The sequence below is a fragment of the Protopterus annectens genome, chromosome 10.part0, assembly GCF_019279795.1.
Source record: "Protopterus annectens isolate FY-2018-M chromosome 10.part0, PAN1.0, whole genome shotgun sequence".
Taxonomy (NCBI): domain Eukaryota; kingdom Metazoa; phylum Chordata; order Ceratodontiformes; family Protopteridae; genus Protopterus; species Protopterus annectens.
In genome coordinates this window covers 585,303,578-585,326,222 of record NC_056744.1, presented here as the reverse complement: position 1 = coordinate 585,326,222, position 22,645 = coordinate 585,303,578, and positions in this window count along the sequence as shown.

The following is a 22,645-nucleotide window of genomic DNA, read 5'->3' as shown; positions in this document are numbered from 1 at the left end:
ATATGTAGATATATATATATATATATATATATATATATATATATATATATATATATATATATATATATAAACATATATACATACAAATGCATGCATTTATAGATAAATATGTCTACATCTATATGTCTAAATATATACAGCACGTTATATATATGTAAGCAGATATATATATATATATATATATATATATATATATATATATATATATATATATATGTAGGTATATATGGACATAGTTATATTTATGTAAGCAGATATATATATCTATATAGGTATATACGGACATACATCTGTAGATAATAATGGGAACATAACAAAAACATATATGTCCACATGCACCGTTAATGGGTTTGAGAGGCCCGGATCAACATACGTCTTGTATGAATAGGTACACCCCCCACAGCCAAACACGTCCACCCTGCAATACAGTACCAAGTGTTGCAGATCCTATAACCTGGCCCTGACATGACATGGGCACAAGATGTTAACAGTACTCCATCCCACCTGTATGATGTCAATCTGGTATTGGTAACATATCATGCAGTACAATCTGGCTCCCATAGCTAATGTACCATGTGGAAGCTATCAACATCCCTGGGATATATATACACAGACACATATATGCAGATACAGATACACACACACACACACACACACACACACACACACACACACACATATATATATATATATATATATATATATCTTCACATACACACACAGAAAGTAATATACATATGTAGAAGGTGCACACAATATGGAACAGCCACTATGCCTACAGTTAACACCTTAACAGATGGACACAGTATGAGCCACCCATACAAATGACAATCGTTGCCTGCAACATATACCCACAGAGGCGTCATGGGATATAATACCACACACAGGTTTGGATAAATGGGAAACCTTTACTTGTGTACTATTATATTTGTATATAGGTTCATAGGTTCATAGGTTCATACTAGGCTATCTGCCCGAGGGCATTACACATTTACAAGCTAGTTTTTTTGACTTTACTTACCCCCTTGTTATGGGAACTATTATTTTACATTTTGCTTGCCTCTGTTGAGCAGTGAGGACACTGAGAGTAATCCCTGGGGGGTATATCTGTGATCTCCTTCCATTGGTCAAGATTTTTCTCTTGAACAAGGCCAGTGCTGTGCTCTGGTTATTATATAGGGATTTTATTCCACAGCATAGGGGAGGGTGATGAATCTGAATCTATCCTCCATGTAGCCTGCCATCTTAGAGGTCGAGGAGTCGGAGTCTACTCCTTGTGGTTTGACTGGCCTAGATTTTGATTTTTTGGTATATTCATCAAATCTAGGACATGTGTTTGTATGTGTGGCAAAATTCTGCTCGAGGGCGCATAGACTTAGCTGATGAATAGATGTGGGATCAGTCGGACAGCATTTTAAGACACTTTATCACTTTGACCTTTTGTTTTTGTCCTCCAGCTGCTGCAAAGATGTGGTCAGATACATTCGATTCCGATGGGGCATTGTATCATGGGGCATTTATAGGAGAATATGAGGATGATTGATCTATGATGACATCCTTTGAGATGAATTCCTTAATCTTCATGATCATCCTTCATGATCCTAATCATGATACTAACTTGGTCCTCGATTCGATTCCCTGACTACTGTGCTCCTGACTGGGTCTGATAACTCCCTGATATTCTGTTCTCAGTGGTAGTCTTTCATTTGGTTGCTAGCCTTCTGTTTGGTAACTAGGCATTTCCCCGTTTTTTCGATTTTATCATTTTTGGCATTTAATGGCATTTATTGACAGCATAAGGCTCTGGCTGATGTTGATGTGATTCAAGGATGTGTTGTTCCACTATGGCGCAACTACTAGGCAGTCATCAAACTGTGTTGTCAGCCACCCTCTCCTGTGTTTGTGTGTACTTCGAAAAGTAGATAGTGGAACAAGAGTGGGCCCAGGGATCCCACCCTGTGTAGACCCAGACAGGCTTTGGACATGACATGGTGCCAGCAACTCTGTGACCCTGTGGGGTCTCCCAGCTCAGCCAGGTCAGTAACCCATGATGTAATGTATGGGTTAACATTTTTCTTGTTGATGATTAAGGCATGGCCAAGTTATCAAAGGCCTGGGCCCAGATTAGAGGGTGATTGGCGGTATGGTATTCCTCCCCTATGGCTTTTTTCCTGACTTTGAAAAAAAAATCAAAAAAGTTTAAAGATCGCCAAGTTCTGCCTTTGAAAATTCAATTTCCACAAAACCAAAGTCTGCAAATTCCCTAAGTGGATAAATAGTATGGTCCATTATTATCCTCTCCATTTTTTCACAGTCCATGGCTTTGCAGATAAGGCTTGTCAGCTTTGGCTTGTCGGTTTCAGTGTCCCCGGGGAAGTGGGACCAGGCCAGTCAGGACCACGGTGCAGTGACAGACTATGTAGTTCGTATTCCTAGGTAGCTGTCCGGGGAACAGCTGTGGGACCTTAGGGATGATGTGGGTTGGCACCGGAGAAGCTGTGGGAGGTCCCAGCGGGGACACCATCAGGCTCATGTGGAACAGTTCACATTTGGGCTGATGAGCAGGGCTGCAATCGCTGGGATAGTTGGAGAGGCTCCATTGGGGGTATGCACTGAACCTGTCAGCCAGGGGAGGGGCAGTTTCTTAAAGATCTGTCATCTTCATGTTGGTTCATATCATATGTAATCTCATCTTCATTCTATCAGTTTCCTCTTCTGTTTCTAATACTCTTAAAGGTCTCTTAGTATTCTTTATAACTGTCTTTCCTTTTTTTTTCTTCTTTAATTTTCTTTGCTTCTTTTTTCTTTTGGACTTTATTTTTATTTTATTTATGATTTTAGTTTTCTTTTTTACTTTAAGGATTTTGCTAAGCCTTTTTTTAGCTTCCTCCTTTGTTGTAGAGTGTGTTTATGTGGGGGGTTTGTTGTTTGTTTTGCTTGCCTTTCTTTGGTCCTTTTACTTTGCTGCCTGGGATAGCCTTCAGGTTGAAAAATGGGCTTGCTGTTGCCATACATTTTTCAAGATAGGTGCTTGGGTAGAAGATTTTTGTAGGCTAGTTTGTGCGACCATAGTATCAGTTTAGAAGCTCGAACCTTTGCAAGGAGACCACACTAGTCTACTGAAGTCTTTTTTACTCAGTGGTGTTCTTTGAGACAAGGGATGTTATTTCAGTCACCAGTGGGATGAGGACCTCCGAGGGTTCAGTGTTGTGATCTAGCCAGTGAGGTGAGGATCCTTGTTCGGATCTTGACATGACCCATTTTCTCCTCTTGATTCCATTTATGGTGACTTTGTTTGGATGGTGACTGTTAGGCTAGAGTTATTTGGTGGAGGAATGTTTGGGCTTTTCTAGTGTTCCTTTGTTTGGTATGTTGTAATTGAAGAAGTAGTGTATGATGGTGCGTTGGTGATACATTTATCCACCAGTGTTTTTTGTGTTTGGATTGTCATGAAGGGCCTGTAGTGAGAAGGGTGGGGCCGAACATGCTACAATTTGCAGAGCAGTGTCTCTGCGGTTAATTGCACCTGGATGGTCTCTCTCCTATCGCGGTAGGCCACTGCTTCTTGTGTGGGTGTGTTTTTGCCCTTTTGATGTTCCTCCTTTCTTTGGTATCTTTGGTGGATATGGATAGCTTTCCTTAAGCAGTAAAAGCTGGATTTCCTGGCATGATGAGGGGTTTGAGCACAACCTGATGTTAGATGCACTGCCATACTGAGAAGGGCCTCGACTTGAGATGCAACCTCAGTGCGTGGCTCTTTGATTGAGAGAGGGCCTCAGTATTTTGCATTTTTCTTTTTTTTTTCTTTTTGTGAGCTCTGCTTAGCCCTTTTTTTTTTTTTTGTGGGGTAGGCACTTTAAATTTGATAATTGCCTAAACAGGCTAAATGATCCATGGATCCCTTGTGAATGCCGCCGGCGAGCAGCACCAGGATGAAGCAGGTCGTGCCCCAGAGAGACAGATATCCAGACGACATTGGAATGGATCCCCTTTGAGCCAAGTTTACTGAACATTCATATCTCTGCATCTGGTCTCATATTTGGCATGTGTCTTGGTACTGGAGTGAGAGAGGTGTGGGCTCTGCGGGGTTGGTGCTCTGCCTGGGCTACATCATCGAGGTCTCCAGGATGTAGTCCAAGGGAGGTCAGCCCAGCGCGTGTCTCAGGTGGTTACACCCAAGAGTCAGCAATGACTGTCTGCTGAGAGACCTGAGTGCTTATGCCTGGTCAGGTTTGAGCAGTGATGTGTGAGGTCACCTGGGATGCTTTCAGGCAACTTACTGTGACCTTCTCCTTCTGTGTGTGTCGTCTGGAGTCACCACTCTGGTCAGTGTGTCTGGCTCTGTGACTAGTGACTGTTGTTGTGGGTATGTGTTTTGGGTGTGTTGACTGTGTTTGAGTGTTGCTGGTGGTGTGTGTTTGGTTGTGTGTGTGTTTTGTGGTGTTGGGGTGGCTTTGGTTTGATTTTTGATTTTGTGATGGTTTGATGTTTGGTTGTGTATGTGTTGTAGTGTGTAGTGTGATTAATGCTGTATGTGATGGTAGTCCTGTGTGGTTGTGGTGGTATCCCTGTGAGTGGGTGGTCTCTTGTGTTGAGTAACCTGCTCCCAGTCCCTATGATGTTAAAGCTCTCTTGTTGTTTTTGCGATTTAAGTTGGTTTGGAGAGGTTGTCATTTAGCTGTTTAGACACTGACGTCCATATAAACAGAATAATACAACTGTGAAACAATTATATTAATACAGTAGTCTGGAAAGGTTTACAAATGTTGCTGTCCAGGCTGAGCCCTCCAAATAGTACTATAGTAAAGACAGACTGGGCCACAGGATACCAAGCAATCAACAGTAAGTAATGCAGATGTATAGTTCAGCAGCCTCTATCTACACTTTGTACACAATCACTAGGTGGTAAAGACCTCAGTTGACCCAATGGGATGCAACTGTTACAAAACAAGGCATAAATGACACCATCACAAGTACACTGACAAACAGAACAGTCTGTATGGCAGGAGGCAGTAGGCCTGCATTAACACAATTTATGTAATTAATTTCAATATAGGTGAATTTTATGGTAATGTACATCCAGATACCTTAAGGCAGCTCACTCCTGATACCCCCACATGTTGTAACAGCCTAGGTTAGTTATGGTGCATCCCCCCCAGATTCAATAATACAGGGCCAAATACCACTGTTACATACACTGGCATCTGCAGTGCATAAGGGCACACATGTATTGTGTAAGAGAAGCCCACATGTATTTGGCTCCAACCCCACCATATGTGTGGGGATACAACAGCAGTGGACTGATGGCAGGAATGGCAGCGTGACATACTCACAGACCACTAAAGAACAACCCCTGACAGCATGTCATACGTGCAAAACTTGGTATGTAGGAGGAGGACAGAGGCTGGAACACAGGCCCATATGTGAAAAACTGTTGTCATACACTAAGCAAGTCACTGGTGTCATAGGATATTCTGCAATATACCCATAGTCAGGGATTTGAGAATGTCAGATATGCACCATTCCCAAAGCAGCCATACCACTGGTATATATGGAACCATAGTGGCCCTGACAATGGCATGCAGGTGAATAGTCTGTAACAATCCAGCAATGATAGTGTCCACACAGGGAACATGGCTACAATCACATAGCAGAAAGTGTGGTACAATACAATATCTGTCCCACTGGTAGGTAAGCTGCAGCCATACCTAATGAGTTGTGTGTACAGCTTGTTGAAGCTGATTTGGTTGGGGGGTAACAGAGATGTGTATTATGAACTGTGGTAACCTTGCTGTATGAGTTGCTTAGACCTGTTTCCATCTTTATGTCTTTCAGCCAAGATGTCACATGCACACTTGCCCACCTATTCAACAGTGGAGAATGATGTGCTTATATCACACCTGATCCAGTGCTACTCAGTGCTGTTTGGCAGGGCTGCTCTCATCCTCTTATGTAGGTCTCTCCAGGATACCACCAAGGCAGCAGCCTGTAGCTGGTGAGTATGTTTTATGTAGATACTTGCCATCACACTGGACATGTAATGGCGATGGTATATTCCATTCACACATCTAACACACTTACCCTGAATGCATGCTGTACATGTGCATGTATTGTTGCTGTGAAATGCATGGTGTCACAGGGGTGACTATGATGGAGTATTGGAAGGGTATGTCAGACACCTGCATGATAATTAACATCCTGTCATTATGGAATGTGTTCACAGGGAGTAACATAATGGTGGGAGACATGGCCTACAGTCGGGACATGTTTGGTCCAACACCCATATACAGTGCAACACCAGTGTATATACATGTAGTACAATGGCAGCTGCTGCAGAGATACACTATGTCATAAGGCATTACAGTAGTCCACATTATCAGCTGGGTCTAGGCTGTAACATGTGGAGTTCAGTGTATGGGACACTGCAAAGTGACATACAGGTGTAGGGCTTATATGTCATGCATCTGCATAAAGGCTGAAGGAGGGGGTGGTGTCAACATGACACACCAGTGCACTGCAGCAGGGATCCTAAGGATGTTAGGAATGGCTCTATCTGCACATAGTCAGGTTCAGGACCTGTGGCAGCCTTAACCCTACCCTCACAGCAATAGTGTCGGCAGTGTGTGAACATCATGGGATGTGCACATGAGTAGACCTTGGAACCATGCAGAATAGAGAGACAAGTGTAGGGCAGACTGAACATACACTGGCAGATGCAGATGGCCCACGCTGGTATACTCCTGCCAGGAGTAGTGACTGCTGTAGTACACACAACAAGAGGTGTGATAAACCGTCATGGTAAGGGTGTGCACACATATGCCCACACAGTGTGTATGCATCGTGGTCAGCAGTTGCACACCTAAACAATCTGTACACACTCCATGTGAAAGTACAGGACATGTGTCACATTTCAGGCTCATGTACTGCTAAGATATGCAGTGATGTGGTCTCATGACAGATCAAGGATGGGTGCGTCAAATCAATAAAGGTGTGTACACCCCCCCTTAGCCACGGTATGCTCTGATGGTTGTCAGTGTTATAGTATTGGATTGGTCATACATGGTCCGCTGACGATGAGAGCTGTAAATCAGGCATCAGGCATTCATCAATGACAACTGTCCACATATCATCCCAGGTATGTGTTGCTGAAAAACATAGGGGCTGTGAGCATTAAAGCTGACATGACTGACACAATACTACACATTCCACAATGGGTTGTACACCTGTGAGGTGTGGTGCACAGTACATGGCAGGGTGCAGAACAGGTGCACAACAATACTGTGTACATGGGTGCAGTGGTATCCAGGGGAAGGGGCATCACCTAGTGACACAGCACATGCATGACACACATGTAAACTGTTGCTAGCATGGATTGGCTATAGCTGAACTGCATGCTGTTCTGTGCCATATGTTCTGCATGTATCCCAGCTGGATATCCCTGCCATCTGCATATCTGTACAGGGACTGATAGTCATTAGCTTGGCAAGTAGCTCTGCAGTAGCATGAGTGTGTTGACAGATAGATGTCTGACAACAATGTGTATGCCATAACTACATGTCGGATGTCCTCACTAACATGTGCTGTACAGACGGTAGTCTACAGTTACATTCCACATATTGGATCATTACCCAGTAGGGGTATATACTGTGACACAGTTCATACACCAGGGATACAACAGGGAGGCCTCAGTGTCCAGCCATGTCCACAGGTGTGCCTGTTGTCAGTACTACATAACACACTCTGCTCTTGCCTGGATACCACTCTCACAGTAGTACTGCCATGATACACTACATGCCAGTGTGACACCACGTACCCTGGGCTACTATGTCTGTATGTAACACATTCACATGGACAACAGTGCTGTAGAGGCCTTATATATGTCAGTGTCCCACACATGACACTCACACCCCTTGCTACTGTAATGACAGAACATAGACACATGTATTGTACATAGCATTACATACACTTATTACAGGTTATCAGACTGGGTGGTGTGTCATGGTTACCAGGGCTAAACTATGCTTAGCAAATATCAGCATTGCTGCAATATAACAGCTAAGCTGATCTGTGCACTGGTAAGCGCTGCCTACACTGTGTAAGTGCCTGTACGTTTACCCATAGCTAGGTATTGCTTAGCTTTGCGCAAACCCACGCAAACCCGTTAAAAGCAGCACAAAACTGCCTTAACCACTCTATATCCGACAGTCCATGTTTTGCCCAGCAAAAAAATGAACAGGCCTTGCAGGTCTTGGACCCAGGACCCTGTACACTGAAGTCACAAGCCTTGACCACTATGCCATGACCACTGTAAAGAGAGCTGCTGTTTTACCAATATAGCTGTCAATACACATATTGAGTAGTATTGAACAATTACCTTTAGTTCCTAAATTGTGTAGTCCTTGTTATTAATATGAATGTTGCATTACATATGTTGTTTTACCATAATGTGCACATAGCAGATACATACAGTGAGATACATCTGGGAGGGTATACACAACCGTGACATTTACTCATGACAGGAATATGGTTGTATACATATAATAGGTCTATATATGTCTACATGTACATACACATGTATACTCATACATATGTCTGTATACACATTTGTATAGTGCTACATATATATGGCCATGTGTACATCTCTTTGTATGTACATATATATATTTATATATAAATATATATATATATATATATATATATATATATATATATATATATATATATATATATATATATATATATATTTATATAGACCTTCAACCTAACTATTTTATCACACTACAGCAGTACGCCATTATAGGATGCGCCATGGAGATTACTGGGCTACAACTTTCCCAAAGGTGTATTTCAAGGTGGATGACATCAGCAGCCTTGCCAAAGTAGGGCATTTGAATTTTAGTGAGTGTGACTAGCCTAAAAAAGCATTGCTCTCTACACAGACACACACACACACACACACACGCACACACACACACACACACACACACATACACACACACACACACACACACACACACACACACACACACACACACACACACACACACCACACACACACACACACACACACACACACACACACACACACTTGCCAAGTTTGAGATTAAAACTCCTACCTAATTATTTTATCACACTACGGAGTTATGGTATGTGCTATGGAGATTACTGGGCTACAACCTTCCCAGAGGTGTATTTCTAGGTGGATGACATCAGCAGCCTTACCAAAGTAGGGCATTTGAATTGTAGGGAGTGTGACTAGCCTAAAAAGTATTGCTCTCTACACACACACACACACACACACACACACACACACACACACACACAGTTGCCATGTCAGGGATTGGTACTCCTACCTGACTAGTTTATCACACTACAGCAGTACACAGTTATGGGACGCGCCAGAGTTTACTGGACTAAAACTTCCCCAAAGGTGTATTTCACAGTGGATGACCTCAGCAGGCTTATCATAGTAGGGCTATGGGGAGGGCAGTGTGTGTGCATGGGCCATAGCCCATTCATCTAGAGGTTGACTCTCCACATGCAGGCACACACAAAGGGTCATATTCCACAGGTATGTGCATACAGCTGCTAGATGACTACTTCCTTGTACAGTCATATTGCACAGCTAGCACTTGTACCACATAGTCTGTAATGCTGACAGATACCGATGAATAGTATCTACAGTGAGTGACATCTGAACCTCATGTGGTCATGGCCCTTTGGCTGTGTGCTGGGTGGGACAGGCCTGGATGACTCCTTGTCACAGTCACCCTCTTCCACACATTTATGTCCTTCTATGTTTGGCTTATTATAGTGTGTTGTCCTTAGATATATGTCTGTATTCCTATCCACTGCGTGTGCAAAGCTAGAGTGGTGCATACTGAGTAGTGTCTGCACTAACATCTGCGACTGCCAGATATGTCTGGTCCACTGGTGTTTGCAGACATGGCCTTCATTTTAAGTGTGTGAGCATGCCCAGTATGACCTTTCAGTATGTTGTTGACTAACATTGCCTTCCTTTCTCTAAGTTTGTGAGCATGCCCAGTATGCACATCTGTATTGAATGTGTGGATTGGGTCCAGGTAGTTTGTACTGCAGTGCAGATGTTTGTGTTGTACACCTACAGGTAGCATACTGTTTCTGCAGGGTATCCATCGATCATTTGGCAATATGGGGACAAACTTTGCAGGTGATAGTGTATACTATAGTTGATTGTGTCTGTGCTGCTTCAGCTGCATGGTACTGCTGCTAGCAGAGATATTCAGATGAGTACTGTTATACTCAGTGATGTTTTCTGTCCTCGTGTACTGTCAGGTGGACATTCTTGCTCACAATGATGTCCTGAGGGACAAGGGTGACTGCAGCTGTGTCCAGTATTGTGGGCAGACACCTACGTATTCATGGTAAGTTATGCCATTCTGGAGGGGAAGCTACAGACACTTGGTGCTGGGTTTGTGCATCCGGTTCAGCACCCTGGTATAGTATTGGCAGAGGATCCCATACTTGATGCCCATCAACATGACAGTCTGGGCTTATCTTGCTGTAGCAATGCCTCACAGCTGTGCAGATTCTCACAGGTCAGCCAGGGGCAGGGGCCATGGGTCAGGACATTTACCCTATTGTGGTGTACGGGCAGGTGTGTAGCCACCCATGTATGTGTTTGCAGCCAGGGATAGTGTGTGCACACAGCTTGGTGTCGAACCCTGCACATTCCATGCTGCCCATACTCCCACCCCCTCTCTGTTATTCTAACCTCTTCCATACATTATGCATACATTCTCTGATACTTTCCGTAAGGATATCACCCCATCATAGGTGTGTGTTAATGTTGGTCCACAGTTCATGCAGTGAGACACAGTGGACATGTTACTGTGGTTTGTCCACATGGTCTTGCATATGGCTTATGTGGAGTGTGTTATGTTGGGTGTCCATGACGTAACATGCAATGGCTTACTGCTAGCTTGTGTTATACTGATGGGTATTGTGTATGGCACTGCAGTTGTGAGGACTTGTCCTTGTCATCAGCAGTAGTGGGCAATGGCCACCAGGCTTACCTCAACATGCATACATACCAACCACTCTCACATGATATGGAACACCCACCAACCTAACACACACATACCTGTATATTGTGCAGATGCTACAACCTATCCTGCTACCTTGGCCACTTCTGTGCATCTGTGCTCCACTGGTAATATACCTACACATACATGTTACTACATTTCTACATAGGGTTGTGGGGGTGCACACCTGAATGTTACGACATGTGTACATCACATGGGTGAGGCACACCAGACCGTTACTACATAATTAAGGTTGAGAGGAGCACACCTGACTGTTTCTGCATTCCTACACAGGATGGGGGGTACACCTGACTATTTCTACATATCTACACAGGATTGGGGGGGCACACCTCACTATTTCTACATTTCTATACAGGGTTGGGGGGCACACCTGACTGTTACTACATTTCTGTGTTAGATGTGGGGCACACCTGACTATTTATACATTTCTACACAGGATTGGGGACCACACCTGACTGTTATTACATGATTACATAAGATGGGGGGGTACACCTGACACTTGTACACATTTGCTATGACTGTACTGGTATGTCAGGTACTCTATTTCATTCTGTATTCTAACCTATCATGCTGACTAGAGGCATATCAGTGTACTACAGATCTTAGCTTTGATTGATCTACATATTAGTTTCTGGCTTCCTACCCTTCAGAACTAACACCCCACTGCCTGACCTGCTGTAGTCTGTCTGTGTAGGACTGGGGGGAGGTTACCCATAGGCATCATTCACCTGTCCTGCTGGCTGTGACTGTTGTTGGGTATGTGAACCCCCCCTGATTAGCATGTGTGAGTCACTTACCTTGTGGGTGTCCCAGTATTGAAGGTACTGCTGCAGGGCTGGCTATGTCGGATGCACATAGTACACTCCCTATACATGGTTGAGCACAGGTAGTGTCATGTTTGGCATCCCTTTTGCTGTATGTGAGAGTCATAGAGAGGTGTTATTCCCTGCGTCCCACCTGTGTCAGTGTATGTGCTATGCATTGCCTCTTTGCCAAGGCCAGGGCATACTGGGCAAGCCTCCTTCTGCCTTCTGTGGGAGGCTCCGGTTGTTCCTACTCTGAGTCACTCTGTGCCTGTGCAGGCCTTGGCAATGGTGGGGGACTGTGCGGCCCTGCCCCATGCTGTTCCTGCTGCAGCTGTTTCCACAGGATCATATTGTGTAGCATGGCACATTCAATGACAATTTGGGTACATGTAGCTGGTGAGTACTGCAAGGCTCCACTGGATGTGTCCAGGCACTGGAACCGTGACTTGAGCATCCCAAACACACGCTCTACTATAATTCTGGTCTGTGCTTGTGCCTCATTATGGAGTTCTTGTTTGGGTGTGTGTGCATTTCTGGTGGGTGTCATCAACCACAGCTCAAGTGCGTATCCAGCATCCCCCACTAGGTGAATGTGAGGGATGTCCCCATTGGCAAATCTCTGGTACAACTGCGTCAGTTGCCAGATGTGGAAATCGTGATACCTTCCATGGCAGCCAGCACACATATTCATTATTATGTCTGGGGCATTGCACACGACCTGGCAGTTGATGGAGGGGAAACCCTTGTGGTTGATGTAGACCCTACCCTGCTCACCAGGTGGTGCTTTGATGTATATGTGCGAGCAGTCTATAGCACCCACTTCCTCAGGGTATTCTGCTATTTCACAGAACAGTTGCATATTGCTGGCCAACACCTCACAGGTGTTGGGAAAATATACGTGCTCACCAACATGTGCTGACATGGCATCAGGGAACTGGTGGAGTACCCTGGGTGCTGTTGTCTGTGAGATCCCCATCATATCACCAGTTGGCCTTTGGAAGGTACCTGTAGCTAGTATCCCCTCTGTTAGTTCTGTGTGTGAGGCGTGGCCGGCACAGCTCAACAATTTGCTGTAGGAGGTCCCTGTCCACCCTATAGCACTCCACTATCTCCAGCTCACGTATTCCCTGGTAGGTTACCCTGGTTCTGTACACTCTTTTCCATCTCCTCACTGTGGGTTAGTCGACAGCATTCACATCCTCACCACCCTCAGCCTCTTCCACAAGTTGTTGTATGATAGCTATTGCAGCCGCTATCATTTTGTTGTTTTGTTTGTTAAAAGTTCTCCGCTTGTATACACTGGTGGTGGTGTACAGTGTAGGAAAAGTCAGTTTTCATAGTTTATAGTAGTGTTCGGGGCTGGGCTGAGCTGGTCTCCTGCCTGTGTAATTGGTTGACGTTGATACATTTCACCTGCCAACTATGCTAGTTCTCCTAGATTCTGCTGCGGTGGTGGTGCTGCGGTAGCATTGTCGCCTCACAGTAAGACGTTGTACTGTTCGATTCTCAGCTAAAGCATCTTCTGTGTGGAGACATGCGTGAATGGGCGTACCATCGTTGAAGGTTGTGCATCAGGACTGGCAACTCGGTAAGTAAAAATCTACTGCCAATCATTAGCGGACCGGAGTAAGGAGTTGCTCATAGTTCCATCTTCAGTCCACTGTTATTCAATGTGCATAAATTGCTCCTGGAAGATATAATTTGTTGGAGATACTTGTTTTGCATTGCATTGCAGAGCTGGTTATATATAATCAACTCTACAAATCTTTTCTGCTGGAGCAAAAGGCTATAGTAATTTTTCTAGCTGATGATTTACATGTTGTCCACCAGTGCCTGATCCATACAAACAATTCTGTGTTGGTTTGTGATTGACTATGAGTTGCCTGGTTAGAGAAGATTTGTTTTGATTTATATTTTATTTTTACCAATGTTTTTCAATGTTTGTAGGAAGAAAGAAATAGCTTGTAGACAAGAAGATTTACATTGATTTATATTTTGTTGTTTTACCTCTGATTTTCACTGTTTGTTGTTAGAAAGGCATATGTTTTAGACAGGCAAACTCTAGCCATCTCAGGGGCTTACTCAGATATAACTTTACACAGACTGCAGAGAAGACAATCCAGAGCTTATCTGAAACAGTCCTGTGTTGGCTTGTAATTTATTGATCTTTACTGTTAAAAAGAGGTGCAACTACAAGCGATAGTAAGAAGCTACTGCTCACATTTGCCCTTAATGTAAAGGCATTCTAGCTTTTGTGCAACTTTCCAGCTGGTGCAGTCAGAGCAATGACTTTCCTATACTTAATATTTAGTTGTATATTTTTTGTGTGATTTTTCTCACGGAAGTTGATTTCAATCAAATTGACTCCAATGGTAACTGATTTTGATTAATGTCTATAAAACAAACAGAATACAGGAGGTGATAACATTTTTCTACCAGAAAATCTCCAGTCTACAGAAAAAGGCATCATTTTTCCAAAACAGAATGCAGAAAAAGTAAGGAGCAGGTGAAAAGGAAGAAATCAAAAGTGAACATCGAAGGATTGAAGAACATTACTGTAAATAAAAAAAAACAGTGGAAAAAGACAGAATGATGTGATAACAATGCTCAAGCTGTGGATGTACATTTACACACGATTGGTCTTATTACTGTTTGTGAAACGTGATTAAACAACAATGATTGGAAACTAGTTCTGTAAGGGTATAAATGTTTTTACTGTAACAGACATTCTAACAAAAAGCAGGGGAAGGTGTTATGATAGGGATTAAAGATGTTTATGAGACAGTGATAACACCAGTACTGTGGATTATGTAACTGTGACAATAAGGACAACCCTGGAACATATAATAAATGTTGGAGTGTATAGACCACTGAAGTCAAGTTCTGGTGACCTAGAGGAATTCATACCTTTCTTGCTTGAAACACAAGAGGGAAGACTAATAGTGGCTGGAGACTTAAATTTACCAGAAACAGACTGGAATAATATTGATTCAATAACATTAGTAAGGAAATTATTTACAACATATGTTCAGGAACAACAATTGCTTCAGAATGTAAAAAAAAAACCCTACCAGGGACTGGATCATATTAGATATTGTTTGTGTTCCTAAATAAATCATGATTACTTAATGTAAAAAAATTACCACCTTTAATGTGCAGTGATCATGGTGTTATAAAGATTAATTTATTGTCAGATAATTCTTCCAAACTAAAATTTCAATGAATGCACACAAGATTAATAACAGATTATATGCAAGCAAAATGGTCACCATGTAAAACTAAGTGGAGTGATGTATTCAGTGGAAAAACAGCGTAAGGAGTTTGAAAAGTTATAAAGGAGAAATTGCTTTAATGGAAAACATCCAAAAAATGTTTAACATCCAGATCTAGGCATACAAGTTCAGGAGGATATATTTCAATTAGAAGAAGATACTTGATTAAGGTGAGAGACAAAAAATATAAGAAATGGAAAAGAGGTTGAACAATGACTATGAACTGCAACTCTGAAAATTGAAATAAACAAGCTAGATCAACAAACTGAACACAGTTTGAGATCAAGAAAAAATAAGACATTGAGCATAATAGGAAACCATTTCATAGATGTATAAGATATGGTAGAAGTAAAGAAATACAAATTGATAAACTGTGTCTAGATTCTAAAATGTATTCTTAGACATAACAGATTATAGATATATTTACAAAATGTTATGCAAAGCAGGTTGACTACTCAATAGGGCTGGTAAATTGTCCTAGTGACATCCAGGTAACTTCAGATATCAAAATCAATTTAAATTATATTAAAAAAGAACTATACAAACTACATCCAAATAAAGCACAGGGAAGAGATGGTATTAGCAATAATGACCCAAGAGCACTTCAGCATGAATTTGCAGTACCATCATATCTGTTATTTACTAGGTAATATAAATATGAGGAGATTTCTCAACATTGGAGACATGCATTTGTTAAATCTGTGCTGGTGAGTAAGATATGTATATCCAGAGTCATACAGACCCATAAGTTTACTTTCATGTTGTGGAAAAATAATGAAGAAGGTGATAGTAGATAAATTATTGTCAGAATTGGAAAAGCTGGGATTTGAGACCATATATCAACATTCATATTTTGAAAATAAATCCATTATCACCTGTAACATGATGTTCTGTAACAGTATAATAACAGCTATGAACTGAATGAAAAAGTGTGCTGTGAAATAATTTATATAGATTTAATTTCAGCATTTGATAGGGTTGTATGCAAAACACTGACCAATAACTTAGAATGACTAGATATTGATGTATAACTGATAAGATGGATAGCTACATGGTTTACAAATAGGACATGGAAAGTATCAATTTGACAGGTGAAATTCAAGGCTACAGTCAGGGTGCCCCACGGGGCTCTATCCTAGGCTCATATTTGTTTATGCTTCAAATCTATCTTTTTCATCTGAGGTGCTCTATAGTCTGTATACAGATGACTTGAACATGGACAAATGATTACATGTGTTAGAGGTAGGGCAAATCTGAAAAAAAAATGACTATATTGACCATTTGGGCAAAGGAGAATAATATGCTGATAAAAAACTAAGCAGGTGAGATTTGGGAGACACAGATTGAAAGATGAAAACTTAATGCTGTACACAGTGATTAAAATGCAGATTCATTTAAGGACCTTGGTATACGGGTAAATCCAGCTTTGAGTTTTTCTGATCATTGTCAACCAATTGATTAATGATAGTTATAAAACTATAGGTTGTATAAAAATGTATAAAGTCTAGGAAATTAGAAATGATGAAGTCATTCTTTATTAGTTACATTAGACCTAGATAATAATAATAATAATAATAATAATAATAATAATAATAATAATAATAATAATAATAATATGGAAACCTTATAAGAAAACAAGCTTGAGAAAACTGAAATGAGTACATCAGAAATATCACAAAAGCAAAGATGTTTAGGCTGATAAAGTGAAGTGGTACGCCAAAAACAAAGATATGAAGTAAAAAACAAAGCACTTCTTCACAATGTAAGCAGTTTATTAATGAACAAAGCTTTCAGACATCAAGTGACACTGAGGAAGGACTTGATGTCTGAAAGCTTTGTTCGTTAATAAACTGCTTACGTTGTAAATAAGTGCTTTGTTTTTTACTTTACATCAGAAATATACCAAGGACATCAATGGATGTGAGAATTTAAGTTATTCTGAAAGACTAAAATATTTGAACTTGTACAGTGTCTTATACAAATATTTAAGAGGTGACTGTATTCAGATATATAGAGCATTTACAGACAACTACAGCTTGAAATGTTTGGTGTTATCAGAAAGTAGTAGAGAATCATTAGACAATCTATAAAGAAAATTCTGTAGGAATGAGAAGTGTACTAATTGGTTCATTGAGAGAGTAGGTGATGCATGAAATAAACTATCAAATTACATTAAAACAAGCACTAGATTAGATATTTTTAAGAACAGTCTGGTCACTTATTATGAGAACAACTATTTTGGTATATTGGAAGGCTAGAAAGAAGCTATTGCCCATGCTTGAAATATATGCATGTAGGTATGTATGAATATATTTGGTTGAAAGTAAAGAGATAGTAGAATGAAGCATTAACTATATTCCTAACACCACACAATGGGACCCTATCCTTGGTAATTATCGACATAGCATGCAGTGGAATGAAAAAAAAACAGTACACTATGCCTTGTATACCTCTGCTCTGGCTTGTGATTCATACAAGTGGACTATGGTACATAATGGCAGTGTGCAAATAAACCACATGGTTTATGCATTGCACCCAGGAGTGCATTGTACCAAGTGATACACAAGAGCTTGGTGCCTAATTTCATTTCTGCATCCTCCACAGCTCAACAGCTGCTGTACATGCTGTGTTGCATCACAGTACAGGTAAGTTCAATCCAGAACACTTATGTACCAAAGTGTGCTTTGCATTAAAATATAAGGCCTTTACTGCATTGTGCTCTATCATCATTACTATGATTCGCAGAGATATCATGTTTTTAGTCAAGATGGTGCAGCTAGGCATATTTTCATATTTAGGTAATAAGGGGATCAATGATATTTGAGTTTTATTGGCAGAGGCTCACGACCATCACTGTACGTGTATTTGGGGGGGGGGGTTCCTGAGGTAACATTCTTACCTGTACCTTAAGGAACTTGGTTGCTAACAGGGAATTTCGTACTGAGCAACCAACGTGTTTTGTTATTTATGTATTCGTTTGTTTTGTTGTTTGTTTTAGTCAGCATTAATATATTAAATTGCACTATATACTAGCCATTAAGGCAAATCACTGTGATGTTAAACATACCAGCACTGTACTGTATGTGGCTGCTGGCTGTACCATAGTTTACCTCATAATGACCAGCAAATACTTTTGAGGTGCTGCCTTGTGGTTCCTCATACATTTGAATGGGGGCTACTTCACCTGTGTAGTGCATGCATAGATGATATGCACAGTCTTTCTCCACTATGTACAGATCATACTGCATTCCAGCTCTGCTTCAGTGTACAGTAACATTTATATATCAGTAGCTTAATAGGCATCACATTTACCTTTGGTGCAGGAAGCTTAGATGGCTATGGAATCTATTCATGCACAAGGTGAATATATTCATTTCCTCTACTGATAATGTAGCACAGTATAAGGGGTGGGGGTGCTGTACTCTTGATTGTGTTTTTGTTGAGATGAGACATTAATCTACCTGAGTTGGTTATAGCTCAGGAGGATGTAAAATATTCCATGATACTGACTAAGAATAATAGGAGTCCTTTTTTTTTTAGTCATTATGTTTTTTTATTTTTTTTGTTTGTAAACAAATTATGATACAGTAAATTTAAATTACAATTCAAAATAAAAGAAAATAGTTAATAACTTATAACAATATGTACAATATTTACAGGTGGTCCAATGAAAAGGATTAACCAACAAAGTCATAAAGAGGAATAATCCCATAGAACAAATATAACCTTTACTGGCATATATTCACATAAGTCCATCTTAGTTTATGACATTTCAGTTTCATGTAGAAGAAATCATATCCTTTTGTAATGTGTCTATTAGTATTAAGATTTTATTCCAAGGATTGTCTGTCCAACGTCTGGGAAAAATTCTTTCTTCTTTGACTTTTATTTCTTTTTGTGCAGATTCCTTTAATAGAGATATGAAGTCTTCATAACTTGGAGGGACTGTGGATTTCCATTTTCTTGTTATACATTTTCTGGCTACAGCCAGAATAGACCATAAAAGATATTGATCACTTTTACTCATAGTTACTGAGTCATCTACATTCAGAAAAGTTAAAGATTTTGTTAGAACAAATTTGTCATTATAAATGTCTTGAAGAAATCTATTAATATCTTCCCAGAATTTTTTAATGCAATCATAAAACATATGTATCCAATCTGCCTCGCAGTTTAAATTACATCTCCAGTATATGGGCTTTTGGATAGGGTCAAATTTGGCTATTTTATATGGTGTATAAAAGGCTCTATGTAGAAATTTCCATGTGAAGATTTTCCATATCTGAAACTTTGAGGTTAGCTTAACTGACAACAAAAGGTCATTTATACCTTCAGGTGATAGACTTATTGTCAAGCCCTTTGTTAAAGTGTTCACAACATTTTGACCTATTTTGGTTTTATACACTATTAAAATTTTGTATAATTTAGATATAGAAATTAGCTTATTATGATTTACATAAATCAATTCTTGCATATATTTTATGAATTTAGGTATAGTATTAAAGTTTGAATCATTAATAATTCTACATAAATCACTTGCATATTGTAATATTTTTTGGAGTTCTATTCTATTTCAAATATACTAAACTCATTTATTACTTGTTGGATGGTTAAAGTACTGTGATTATTCAAACATTGAAACCAGTAAATAAAGTTATTGGATTCCCAATTAATGAGTGTTTTTTCTTTGATTTTTTCTTTAAAATTCTTTGATGTTTTAAATGGTATTAAGAGTTTGAACCATAATTTTATGTCTGGATTTGTAATTATAAATTTTCTGAACAGATTATAAATATTATTCAAATATGATAAATTAGTGGGCTTTGTTGTTTTATTTTGTAAGCTATTACATAGTACATGCCGAAATATGTTATTATAATTCTCCAAATCCATATTTTTTAATATTTTGTTTTCATTTAAGAAAAAAGTTATATGTAATATTTTCCATGCAGATGAATCATTTGGATTTACCCAATTTAGTATAAGTTTAATGATGGAAGCTTTAATATACGTTTCTATGTCTGGAAATTTAATTCCTCCCAAGTCCCAGGGTCTAATATGATGCGAGAAAGCAATTCTATTCTTTTTTGGATACCAAAGAAAACCTATTAAAAGTTTCTGTATTGTTTTTATAACTTTTTTATCTGGTAAAATAGGGATTGCTAATGCTATATAGTTTATTTGTGGTAGTAATATCATTTTTATTAACTGTAACCTTTCTTCCAATTTTAACATTAATTTATTCCAGCTATTAACTTGTTTTTGAATTAAATTTTGGATTTTATTATAATTTAAAGTCATGTTAGTATCTATGTTCTCAGATATAAGAATTCCTAGATATTCTAGTGAAGAAACCTTTTCTCCAATTATTTGATATTTATTCAGATGTAAGTCATCTATTTTATTTAGAAGTATATGTTTTGATTTGGATTTATTGAAACAAAGACCTGAAATAGAAAAAAATATTCTACTTGTTTCTCTAATTCTTGTATGGACTCTTCATTTGGTTTTAAAGTCAGCAATATATCGTCAGCAAATAACATGATTTTAGAATTAAATTTATTGTAAAAGTTAATTCCTTCTATTTTTAGATCACTTATTGCAGGCAAATAATTCTATCGCCAGGGCAAACAGTATGGGAGACATAGGGCAACCTTGCTTAGAGCCTTTAGTTATTTTAAAAGCTTCCGAGGTAAATGGGCCTAATTTTACATAAGCCAGATTATCTTTATATACATTCTTTATTAAATTTATAAAGTTTAATGGGAATTCAAACAGTTCCAAGATTTTAAATAGATATTTCCAGTTTACCGAATCAAATGCTTTCTCTATATCTAATGTGATTATAAGAGCTTCTGAATTATCTCTGTTCAAAGCTTCTATAATGGTTAAAATTCTCTGAATATTGTCATATGTGTGTCTTCCAAATATAAAGCCTGTTTGGTCTTCATTTATGACTTGAGTCAGGGATTTCTTAATTCTATTTACTAAGATAGACATAAAGATTTTATAATCATTATTAAGCAGAAAGATAGGTCTATATGAGCTACATTGGGATGGATCATTTTTATCTTTTTTTATAGGGGTAACTAGCGAATATTTCCAAGATGGTGGAGTAATAATTTGAGTTTGAATATCATTTAGCATGTTATGAAGTAGGGAAATTGCTGAATTTGGAAGAATTTTATATAATTCCATTATTATTCCATCCATTCCTGGTGATTTGTTGTTTTTACTTACTTTAATTATATCTTTTATTTCTTTTATGGAGATATGCTTGTCCATTTCTACTTTTAATTGGTCAGGTAGTTTTTTTATTAATCAATTATTAAATTTCAGATCTGAAAATGAAGTATTATTATCATTTCCATAATGCTTAGCATAATAGAACTTAAAAGCTTCAAGAATATCATTCACATCAGAGACCTTTTTTTCCCTTTTCCTTCATGTATTATATTTATGATGTTATTTTCTAAGTTCTGCTTTTTAATTCTCATTGCTAGATTATGTAAGTGTTTTGGAGACATTGAAATTGAGGCAAATTTTAGTTTTTCCAAAGCTAGATTTGTTTTATGAGTGAGGAATTCATTGTACTTTTTATTTAAATCTATAATTTCTTTTTTTTTCCTGAGAATCTACTACAGCATAAGAACTTGTATTTATTTCTGTTATTCGTTTTTGTATGTTGTGTAATTCAGATTCGCATTCCTTTGTTTTATTTTTAAACCATCCTATAATCTTGCCATACAAAAAAGCCTTAAGTGTATCCCAAGTTATTATATTATTTGTATCTTTAATAGGATTTGTTTCTAAGAAATATTTGACTTCTGAATCTAGCCAAGGTTTAAACTCTTTTAATTTAAGGATGTAAGCTGGTATTCTAGTTACAATGTTTAGTCTTTTGAAATCAATTTGTACTTTAAGAATTAAGGCATTATGGTCTGAGAGAAGACATGGAATAATAGAAAATTTTGTTATCCTACTGTTTAAATCAGAGGAGACAAATATTTTATCTATTCTTGTTTTAGTATTAAAGCGATAATCGCTATGTGTATAACTTAATGAGTTAGAATCTTTAACATTAATTGTATCTATCAGATTTAAGCTTTCTAACCATCTCTTGAAATATTTACTTACGGGTGTGAGACGTAACTTTATTTTATTGGTTGTTTCAAAGTTATCTAGAATACAATTGAAATCTCCCCCCATTATTATCATACCTTTGTTTACTTTGTTAATTAATTCTATGTGTTTTTTAACCGTAGACAATCCTATTCCAGGAATCCAGTAAATATTTATTAAAGTCCAAATTCTATTTTGATATTTTATTATTACAATTGATATTAACCCTTCTTTATCTTCATGTTTGTAATTGATCTGTGGAATAACTACACTTCTTTTCCATAAAATTATAACCCCTCTTGTTTTTTTTTTTGTATAGGGAGTGAGACAGAATTAGATAGTCACTAGGTTTCCATGTGAA